This window comes from Columba livia, chromosome 14, assembly GCF_036013475.1.
Source record: "Columba livia isolate bColLiv1 breed racing homer chromosome 14, bColLiv1.pat.W.v2, whole genome shotgun sequence".
Classification (NCBI taxonomy): Eukaryota; Metazoa; Chordata; class Aves; order Columbiformes; family Columbidae; genus Columba; species Columba livia.
In genome coordinates, this window is record NC_088615.1 from 567,630 (window position 1) to 573,890 (window position 6,261).

Genomic DNA, 6,261 nt, shown 5'->3' on the forward strand with positions numbered 1-6,261 from the left:
AAATAATTAATGGTGTTTCTGGAAGAAAAAAGAAACACCAAACCCATACCCTCACGAAACACCACCAGTGACTCATTGAAAATCTGCAGGTAAAAGTCAGATTAAAAGTGTGTGCTATTTTATTCTTTGTCACACTTCAAAGATGGTTGTATATTTTCCTAATATATCAAAATATTCTGTTCTTATTTTGAACGTAATTCAAAGCCCAGCACAGTCAGGGTGTTGGCAACAGGCTCTTGGTTTCACTGCATTAATTCCATTTAATTTAAAACTTATATAGCAAATTCGTACCCAGGACTGATGGGAAGTTTGAAATATAAACATGTTGATACTGATATCCTCCCTAGCACAGGCTGTAAGCAGCACTATTGCAGTCACAAAGCCAGCATCACTCGCCCCATTAGATTTTCTGCCATTGCTATTTAAAACAACCACGTAATTTCCTGCAAACCGGCTCCTCTGGAGCGGCTGCTGGAGACCCGAGGGGAAGGGGCAGTGCAGGGAGAACACCAGGCACTTTCCTCCTCCTCCTCCCTTTCCCTTTCCCTTTCCCTTTCCCTTTCCCTTTCCCTTTTCTCTCCCTTTCTGTCCCTTTCCCTTTCCCTTTCCCTTTCCCTTTCCCTTTCCCTTTCCCTTTCCCTTTCCCTTTCCCTTTCCCTTTTCTCTCCCTTTCTGTCCCTTTCCCTTTCCCTTTCCCTTTCCCTTTCCCTTTCCCTTTCCCATCCCTTCCCTTCCAACACATGTCCCACTGTCCATCTCCTGCTCCGGAGCCCCTGTCCTCCCCAGCCACCCTGAGCAGGTTCTGTTCTCATGCCCCTGCGTTTCCCTTTGCGTGTCTGAAGCGCAGCCGTGTTTTGAGGCCAGGCTTGGACCCCACGCTAACTCGAGCCCGCTGCTGGACCGGCCCGTTGTGCCGAGGGGCCCGCGCTGCGGGGTGGGCGCTGACTCGCGACCGTGCCACGCGGCTCCAACGCCCTGAAAGCACGAGCCGCGCTGCACCCAGGGCGATACGGCTGTTCCACCGCACAATCTGATCGAGGAAATATCTAGGGTTACCCAGACAGTCAATTATTCATCAGCTAAACGGCCAAGCGTCAATTACCTGGCTTGATTCTCTTATTCATTAAGGAGATTGAGGAGCCCAAGTTAACAAAGCGAGAAGAAGTTGCTAAGCTACAGGAGCTGCCCGTGAGGCCACAGTGTGCCAAGGGAAGGGGCTGGCGGCCTCCGGGCTGTCGGGTCACCCCGAGCACTCGGGTCTGCAGGAACCCCGCGGTGTGACGGGTGAAACAGTCCGGCCACGGGAGGAACGGGCACGGGGCTGGGGCCGCACGTGGCTCCAGGCCAAAGCACAAGCGCTCACTCTCATCTTCTGTAATTAAAAAAACGAACAAAAATGTAATTAAAAAACAAAAGGAAGTTTTGGCAGAGGAGCTCTCGGGGAGCAAAGTCTCCGGCACGCCACGGGTCCCGGGCTCCCAGCTCCGGGAGGCTGCGGGTGCTGCAAGTGTTAGCCCGAGATCAACACTGAAAACCTTGTAGGATTAGGAAACATCGCGGCCACGTCAGAAAATCCGCAGTGCCAGACTCCAGCGCAGCGTGGGGACGCTCGTTCGGTGGAGGCAGAGCAAGCAGCCTGTGCTCCAGCGTCGGCATTGGAAAGCTGATGCAACCTTATTTTTCAATTTTTCAGTAAACTAGGTTTTGATTTGAGGTCCCAGGAATGCGGGATGCCAGACGGTTCATGCTAACAGGGAGATCTTCCTTGTACTTGTTTGTAATGTGCATGAATTATAGAACTTGTTTCTTGTATCATCCCTTGAAATTAAAATTGTAACAAAGGACACATTGGTGCGTGTTAAAAATAAACCTGATCTGTCCTGATGGAGACTGTAGGAGCAACACAACGATGTTTTCTTGGGGAAGGGGGGGCACAGAGCACCTCTCTGTCAGGCATCTCTCTCTTGTTATATTTGCTCCTAATTCTAGAAATACATCTAAATGTAGTCTAACAGGACTCTGTTGCACAAGAAATTAATGAGGAACAAACATTAATTATTCATGTCCTGAAACAGTAGATCTGCTAATGTTTTTGCTAATCAACAAGTCCAAGAGCTGTATCTTCGTCAGGGCAATCCTGGGGAGGATGGAGGAGGAATTCGGGTGGTTTAACCCTCAGGCAGCTGAACCCCACGCGGCCGCTCGCTCACTCACCGGGGGCGGGAGAGAACAGGGGCACCTGGGGGCTGAGATGGAGGTGGCTTAATGGGACAGAGAGTGAAAACAATAACAATGCTGACGGTAACAATAGCACAGAGGACAGGAGTGAGCGCACTGCTCCGCCGCCGATGGCCCGAGGGCCGGGGCAGCCCAGAGCTCGAGCTTCGAGTCCTGCAGCCCTTGGCTCGGCTTTTCCCCAAATGAACCAACCATTTAGAGCGGTGTCAGTGCATAAGAACCCGCTCCTCCCACCACAGGCAAACCTCAGACACGAACACATTCTGTAGTTAAATTAACAAGTCTTGGTACTTTTCTCCGTGTCACACCCGTCTCCACGTGCTGATGTGGCAGCTTCCGCTGCGGACAAATACAACCTGAAGATTAATACTGTATTGAAGGCCCCGATATGCTTGCAGCCCTGTGAACTTTTATCCCGATTTAGACTTACCTCCCTTTTTGGAAACTCCGGCAGTGGCGGTGTGCCCGTTCCAGAGCTCTTGCTCGCCCCTCTTTGGCCCACAGGTGACCCAACGTCACGGTAAGGGGTGAAGAGCGGATGAGATGGTTGTCTGACACACCTTTGGCCACCAGGGAGCACACAGGGGTACCTTACTTGAGTTGACTCCAAATAATTTTCACATGAATTACTCAAGTGCCAGAGATATATAATTCATTAGCATTTAAATAAATCACAGAGCAGAAGTGCTTTAAGGTTACGGGTGCGGGTTGCACAGGCGCAGCATTAACTCCGAACGTCACTGAGCTCCGAGCGCTCGGCAGCGCCGCGCCGGCACCACCGCGGCACAGAGACAAAGGGCAAAAGGGGTTTGGCTCCCCAGAAATGAGATGAAAACCCCCAGCCCTGCCCGCCGCGGGGCCGTCCCGCTCAGACGCACGTCTGTCCGCTGCCTCTGTCCCTCCGCACGCTCGCGGTGCTGGCGGCGCCGCAGCCCGAGCCACCCGCTCCCTCACCAGCGTCCTCCAGAGCGCAGGGAAGGAAACTGGAAACACTCCCGTCCTTGTGAAATGTCTGGTCTGTTTTAAACAACCCCTCTCCCAGCAGCCTGACAGTGCAGGTGAGGAAAGGGAGTGCGAGAGGACGGGAGTGCGAGAGGACGGGAGTGCGAGAGGACGGGCTCTGGAAGAACTCGGACCAACAAACGTTTACCTGGAGGAAAGCGACAGGAAAGTGAAGGGGATAATAAAAACAGTGAAAGAAGCAAAGACCAAGCATGAAGTTACTAACAATAAATTAAGTGTTCAGATCAAATGGCCAAGGGGCTACAGTCTGCTTGTGTGTCATTCCCTGTTCTGTACACGCCGTTCTCAATAACCCACCGATGCTGTCAGAGCAGCGACCCTGCAGAACCTGCTTGTTCCCCGCTCCCCCGGCCCAGCAGCGGCTGCTCCGGCCCCCAGGGTTCCCCCAGAGCTCCGGCCCCCAGGGTTCCCCCAGAGCTCCGGACCCCCAGGGTTCCCCCAGAGCTCCGGACCCCCAGGGTTCCCCCAGAGCTCCGGGGCCCCGGTCCCTCCAGAGCTCCGGACCCCCAGGGTTCCCCCACAGCTCTGAGACCCCAGCAATTCAACAGAACACACACTCCAGACATGAACACCCCCTTCCTTCACACATACACCCCCAAAAAGTGATAATGCTCTTTTTGTGATAGCTGTAATTTTTTTGAATGGTTCTGCTGTCCAATTTATTTAAGTTAGGATTTTCTTTGTCTTTCCTAAATCTTGAACCATTCCATAGTATATCTTTATTGCAAAAAAGTCAACATGCATTTTAGAAATTCAGATTGTAATCAGTAAAACAAACATTACATATATGAATTTAAATGTATAAACAGTTAGAAATTCAACAATATCTCCTATTATGCTATTACACAAGTTCACAATTTGTAAAAACTATTGTACAAGTTTACTATACACCAAGAGGAACTTTACTCCTTTCCACATGATTTTGTTAAAAAAGTATCATTTTTGCAAGAAGCGGGCATCTGCTTTTAGATCTATCGTTTCAACTCTTAGTTTGTTTCGTTCTTTTTGGCTCCGGTCAGTTCGGCATCGCAGGGGGACGGCTGTTCCCAGCAGTCACCTTACGGGACCCTCTCTCCGCGTTTGTCCCCAGACCGGGCTGCCACGCTCGGCCGCTGGACGCGCGTCTCACGGCGCCGCTCACGCACCGTGGGGAAGGCGCTGTCCGGACGCGCACACGGGTCCCACCACGAAGCGCTGCCGAGACAACAAAGGAAGCTGCACCACCACGGTCCCCATCAAACCGAACGACCCGGCCCCAGCGCAGCCCCCACAGCCGAATCCAGCCCCGCGCGCCCTGCGGTGCCGGGACCGCAGCTGTGGCCACGCAAAGGGCACTTTGCAGTTGTGCCGCTGCCGGGTCGCCGCGCCGCCCGGCACCGCCATCCCCGGCACCGCCATTCCCGGCACCGCCATCCCCGGCACCGCCATCCCCGGCTGTCAACAACGGGCACCGAACACAGCGCCCGAACCGCTGCTGCGCCGCGCCCGGCGCCGGGCAGGGCGGCCACTGCCTGCTGGAACACCAGAGATCACACAAAACGCCCAAACCCCTCCAATGAAGCTCCCAAACCGCCTCCCGTCCCGCGCGGCGCCAGAGCTGAGCCATAGGAAACGAACCCCATTCTACGCGTGGCAAAGGCTGCTGCCGTTTCTCTTACAGCTTCATTCATTCACTGTAATTTTCGTTTTCCAAATACAAAAATACAACAATTCTTATTGAAATCTATACGCTGGTAGTTTTAGTACACAAAAAGCAGAATATTTACAAAATTATACAGTTTAAGAAAAAACTCTTTACAAAAAAATATATAAATCCTTTTGTTCCCTCTATAACTTTTAAACTGTCAGGACTCGCATGTTTGTTGCAATGGATTTTTCAAAACATACACTGACTGAGCCATAGACAAAAAAACCCGTTAGAGGCGACGGGAGAAAAGCAGGACACTTCTGTGAGCGAGCAGGACTGGCTTCCCCTCGCCCTTCACACTGTAATTTAGCCTCAGAATTAGCAGGGAAGTCCAGGTTACTAAAGAGGCGAGGGTTCCACCTGAAGAGACGGACATGGAGACAGTCCCTTCAACTGACGGGGCAACCTGAAATCGCCTGTCCTGGTGTGGATCCGCCCAGCAGGGGCTGATGGAGCTGGGGACCTGTCCCCAAAGCCACCTCGGCTCGGGTCACCAGCCAAGCTCAGAGCCACTGCCATGTAAAGGTTTTGATGTCTACTTTCCTTCAGTCAGGAACTGCTGGAAACACACTGGTAAATTCATTATTTGAAAAAGGAGAGCATTCTTGCACTGACATCCTGTTTATTTTGTGCAGAAACGTACATAAAATGTACCACCAAGTGCAGGGTACAAAGGGGCACTCGTGGAAACGTGTCCGTGAGCTGCCAGAGCACCCGAGCTGGTCACCCTTCCTGCCACAACGCACCGCTCGGCGCGTTTTTGAACCGGCACCACAGCGCGGCAGCCGAGAACGTCAGCGCCCCGTGCTCCGGGAGAGGCACCGGCAGGGCCAGCGCGGCTCCGGGAGAGGCACCGGCAGGGCCAGCGCGGCTCTGGTGCTGCCGTGCTCCGGGAGAGGCACCGGCAGGGCCAGCGCGGCTCCTGGTGCTGCCGTGCTCCGGGAGAGGCACCGGCAGGGCCAGCGCGGCTCTGGTGCTGCCGTGCTCCGGGAGAGGCACTGGCAGGGCCAGCGTGGCTCCTGGTGCTGCCGTGCTCCGGGAGAGGCACCGGCAGGGCCAGCGCGGCTCCTGGTGCTGCCGTGCTCCGGGAGAGGCACCGGCAGGGCCAGCGCGGCTCTGGTGCTGCCGTGCTCCGGGAGAGGCACCGGCAGGGCCAGCGCGGCTCCTGGTGCTGCCGTGCTCCGGGAGAGGCACCGGCAGGGCCAGCGCGGCTCTGGTGCTGCCGTGCTCCGGGAGAGGCACTGGCAGGGCCAGCGTGGCTCCGGCACCGCCGTGCTCCAGGAGAGGTACCGGCAGAGCCAGTGCGGCTCTGG